At 35.6% G+C, this 5,381-nt stretch overlaps 1 protein-coding gene across 3 annotated transcripts in view; it reads right to left on the bottom strand.

Annotated features, from left to right (window-relative positions):
- Positions 1-4,142, bottom strand: part of LOC143021917 (putative transporter YutK) — a 62,050-nt gene extending 57,908 nt beyond the window's left edge. Inside the window, exons 1-2 of one of the 3 annotated variants that reach the window (XM_076179776.1) lie at positions 4,063-4,142; positions 3,681-3,749 (exon numbers count right to left, since the gene is read on the bottom strand). The gene's annotated coding sequence lies outside the window, so the exon portion shown is untranslated. Of the gene's footprint in view, positions 1-3,680; positions 3,976-4,062 lie in introns of those variants that run through there. The other 2 variants (XM_076179775.1, XM_076179774.1) reach the window with 2 other exon arrangements.
- Between the last annotated feature and the right edge of the window lie 1,239 nt (positions 4,143-5,381).

Raw genomic sequence — 5,381 nt, 5'->3', positions numbered from 1 at the left:
TTATCTAAGAGTTGTATTTGCATATGTCACATATTCAACATCACCCAGATGAGAACTTATACCGTGAAGATTTGTGGAATGGTATGTAGGTGTGTGTGTTGGTAATTCCACAGATAATTGAAGAAAAAAAATCCCTTTTTTAGAATACATCATCCATATGGGTTCAAACTAAAGGCTTCCCCAATCCCCTAAATAAAATGTATTTCTATTTGCAAGTTGTGTGAATGAAACACTGCTGAAAGATTTATAGTGTTTTGATGTTTCTATAATGCTATGTTGAGTGGCAACGATAAGATATCGCTGGAGACTTACGAATAATAGATACCGAGAAAATGGTTTCCTAGCCACACACAAAAAAATATATATTCGAACCTATTACAAAGCACGGAGCAGAATTCCTGTACATATTATACAATATATATACCCAGTCATTGTAATAAGATGCCAGTAATGATGTACGTTTTGATATTCAAAACGTGGCAAGATCCTTCTCTTTTAAGAAAAAGAATGAAATTAAAATAACGAGAAAATCAAAACCTAAACCTACGTTTCAAAAAAATAGTTGGTAAAGCAGCAAGACTTTGTTGGCACAATATCAGAGCCGAATTAAGGAAAGAAATGGAGTAAAGATGAAACTGGCAACCGATACGGAAGAACACTATTCGGACTGTGTGGGGAGCAAGAGCAGTGAAATGTAGTATGCCATGATTTTATAAAAATGAATTACATCAATGCAAGGATGAATGTTCTGAAATACCGAATAAACTTAAGGATATGGTAGACTGTTGTAACATAGCGCGCGTTATACATATATCTACGAGTATATACTAAGATTCCCCCCCCCCACACTCACAAGGGAAGTAGCCAAATCAAAAGCCAAATACTCACTCCTACCTATTTCATTCCCACCCAAATTGAAACTGAATACGACAATTTCCAGGGTTCATGGGCAATTTCACGGAGAAATTGAAACCAGCAAAACGAGACCACATTTTCATTACAAGACGAACGGCAGTACCGAACCGTTATGATGGACAAATAATTGCGAATCTGTGAGATACATTTTGAAGTTATGAAATAGAGAGTACAGAAATTAATTAACCTTGTTGAAAAACTCGACGGAATCGTCCGCTTGCAATTGAGACATCCGACAGCTTCTCCATGGAAAATGAAACCTTGAGCTGATTCCCTGGATGCAAAATCATCACGTGATTACCATGGTTTAAAGTTCGAAGACAGAGGTAAAAGGGCAACTCAATTATGAATTACCTCAGGCAAAAACCAGACATCTACATTACATTTAAGGACGAGAAATTAGAAATAACTAGGACACTTAACGTAGCAGAGAAGCCTGATGAACGAAACGATCAAGATATGCAAAAAGAACGAACAGACTGAAAAGAATGCAGCGCAGTTTTGATCATTACTGCTAAACGTCGGGGACAATTTAGAGATATTAATATAGAATTATAGTGATATTTTGTTATACGAGCAATTATTAGACGTGTTGGCAGCTGATATGATGGAAATTACAATCTTGGTCATTTTAATTCATACGCTTTCCCTCGCATGGCTTATATTTGCGTTACTTTAAAAAGTAAATTTAAAAGACAATCTAAGGAAAAATAAATTGCACTGAGAAGATAGAAAATTCTAAACATAGGAGTGGTTTATCAGACTTTTATGTTGGCGAACTAAGCACAACAGAAACGCCCTTGAGATGATAATTGTTATATTGTGACAGCCTGTTATGCGGTTATCTTACTATTGACAGTACTTCTTTAAAGAAAGTCGCATTTGTCGCGATTTCTGCCCTGTTCGTTTGAGTAGCATAATACTTTCTCTAAAGTTTTGTTTTCTATTCTTAATTTACTGTAATTGTGATCATCTCATCGTCTCCAAGACATGGGGACATGATGGGATTTAGCCGAATTGTCCCGACCCACAATCCCAGCCAGGTAGGGTACATAAGAACATAAGAATGAAGGAGACTGCAAGAGACCATTAGGCCTACACTAGGCAGCTCCGTATCCATCACCACCTGTCATCCCCATCCATAAAGTTGTCTAATCGTTTCTTAAAACAACTGATAGTTTCAGCGCTTACTACATGGTTACTAAGTTTATTCCATTCGTCGACCACCCTATTAGTAAACCAATTCTTGCCTATTTACTTTTTAAATCTAATTTTTTTCCTGTTTATAATCATTACTGCGAGTCCTGCCCTGCTGTTTTAATGTGATGACCTTGTTTGCATCACCCCTGTTAAAGCCTTTGATACCGCCTAACTGACTTATCTTCGTTGCGTCTGGTTATAGTTATGCCCTCACTTTAAGTTTCTATGTATTTTTGTATTTATATATATGCCATGTTATTTGAACCAATATTCTAAGTTGTTGGTTTTGTGTCTTTCTTTGAAAATGATCGTATGTATTTTGTACTTGTATATATGCTATGTTATTTGAATCAATAAAATGTTTAAATTTTGTACAATCGATCAAGTCTTAATTTTTTCTTATCTTTTCTTTTTCAGTCAAAAAATCATCGATGTAAGGGGCACCGGGAATTATTCCTACCTGGTGTATTCAGTTTATATTTTAATTAATTAATTTATCTATTTTTTAGAAAGTTGTCGATGTGGAAGGCACATGCTATGTATCGCCAAAAATCTCCGTCCTAAATTTAGACAAATTATAGAACATCATAATCTGTAAACAGATACTTTAGTTGATACAAAATTGTTAGCAGAGGACCACAAAACATTCAAATATTTACAAAATAATCACTCTTCACACTGCTATTATCAAGTAGTGCTGGTCATTAATCGGCAGTTTGATACAGGGTTTACTTGTCGGCAGAAAAAAAAATTGTGAGTGACAACTTTCATATATGACATAGCAGAAATAATTGTCACCACAAAAACAAACATTATATCAATTCACATGCTGCTTGTCGGTCATGTCATTCTGAATCACTTGTCAGTCTTTAGCGCGAGCCCAAAAACTACCAATAGGTTTAGCGCTCAATACATGCCTACTCGTTGAGTTAAGCGCAGGAATTAACTTGATTACGAGTTGACTCGGTTACGAATAACAGGACCTATACGAGCATTTTCTTATAAAATCAATAAATAGTCCATCTATTCACGATTTTTTTTCGAGAAACGAAAATAAGTAGCTATTGTGAAAATCTTAACAAGATCTTTGTCTTTGACTTGTCTGGGTCGTTATTTCAGATGCTTACCAAATTGGAACAAGCACGTTTAAGCGAGTTTGAAGGTAATTTAGAGTTTAACTTTCATTTTGTGAGGTTCAGTAAGAAGATATATGTAATATGTTCTACACTATAATGACTTAATATAGGTATTTGTACTCAGATTTGATAAATTCAATACATATTTTTGGCAAACTGTTGTATTTGAACAAAACTGTTTATATATGATATGCTTCGTATGTGATATCGATTACATTATCTATATTTAATCGGTATTATGTCTCAGTTATGCAGCATTCATTTATGGCAAAACATAAACAAACAAGAAAGAATAGAATCAAGAAAATTGCTTTAACTTCTTGAATTTAAATTTTCTTATCTTTTGGGCGCGATAGTGTTTCCATAAGATAGAAACGCTGGGTGGTGTCAATGGCATACATTTGGACGTAAGGCTTGAAAACTACTCACCTTGATTTCAACTCAGGTACGGTAGAATCTTCTCACTCGTCGTTCACTAAAACCAGGCAACAACGGTCCCTTGAAATAATCAACGTTTCTATGTAAAATGCGTATTTGAAACGTCACCCACTTATTAAAAAATAATAATAATGCTAGTCAGCACTCATAAAGAATATACTACTGTTAATTAGCACGTCAGGTGAATCAAGTTTGAAGACCTTACGTCCAGACTTAGAGGTCTTCCTGCCTACTGACTGTTTCACTCCTCGTCCACCTGACAACTGAGTCTACACTACACCTCGACCCGTCCCGACATCTCGCGGTCGGAAGATTCGTACACAACAACTGAAACTGTCTTGGGGGTAGGACACAGAAGCCTCTGCAAACTCACATATGAACAACACCGTCGGGTTTTCGAGTACTTCTCTCACAGATACAGCAGGTCTGAACCAAGGATGAGCTTTTTCATTGAACGACACGGAGATAGTGATCCAGGGAATACGCGAACGAAGAGGAAGTGAGTCTGTTTGGCGTCGAGAGGATGGAGCATCACACGCACAAACGAACACACACCACCACCAACCGGATCGAGCGTCGTGTTGACATTGATTTATTTATTTTCTATATATTCATCTATTAACAAATCAATTAATTATCATGTTTATTTACTTTTTTATGTACTTATCTATATATATATTCATATATCTATTTCTATATTTGTTTATCTATTTATCTATTCATTCATTTATACATTTATTTGTTGATTGATTAACCTATTCACATTTCATTTGTTTATTTATTGATCATGCAACTTATCTATATATTTATTTATCAATTAATTTATTATATAGTACATTCATTGATAAATTAATCAGTTAATTAACTTATTTATTTATTCATTGACTTAATCTATCTATACCTATTTGTACAGCACCGAAGAGTTCAAGAAGCTTAGCAGAACGGAGGGATATTAAAACTTATATTTATTTTAGATTTATTTATTTATTGTACGATTAGTATCCAACCATAAAATAATGCTTCGTGCCTCTGGTCCGTAGGGATATAACCAAAGTCACTGAAGTATTGTCAGCCTAATATTTATACAGTGAGTGTAGGATATGTGGTCAACATTGATGGAATCACCGGTGATAAATATTGTGTCACGCTTATATACAGGATATGAATGTTATCAAAAGACGGAAAATCCCATTATACGGATTCTAGAGGGGAAGAAAGAAGCCCAGGTTAGAAGGAAATGGGGGGAGGGAAGTCGGAAAACCGCCGGACGAAGCCAGGGTTTTCCCCGTCTTTAGTATGCGGTTCGCAACTACAGAATTCTTTCTAAACGAGTCCCTTCCTCGACTCTGAAGACTTCGATGGACATCCTGAGTTTTTTTTAACGGATATTTTGTTGTTGTCCGTACATTTCATATGGCAAAATGTTAAACAAAGTTAGATGAGGTTAGTGCAAGGATTCCGAGGTTTGGGAAGGGACCGTTTAAGAAAGAAGTCTATTTATTTATGAGGTTTTCTCCTAAATATTAACATAATTTGCAGCGTTCTTTCGGATTATACCATAGACAACCCCCATTTTGGTGAGGAACTTTAGAATGAGTTTCAAGCATGGCTTTCATGAAAAAGTAAAGTATGTTTGTGGGGCAGGAAAGTGACGGGTTGGGTTTGTTTGTGTGTACGAGCGCGTGTTATGTT

The sequence above is a fragment of the Oratosquilla oratoria genome, chromosome 43, assembly GCF_046742065.1.
Source record: "Oratosquilla oratoria isolate Oo_2021 chromosome 43, ASM4674206v1, whole genome shotgun sequence".
NCBI classification, from domain to species: Eukaryota; Metazoa; Arthropoda; class Malacostraca; order Stomatopoda; family Squillidae; genus Oratosquilla; species Oratosquilla oratoria.
The sequence above is the reverse complement of the archived record's forward strand: the minus strand, read 5'-3'. Positions and strand labels throughout refer to the sequence as shown.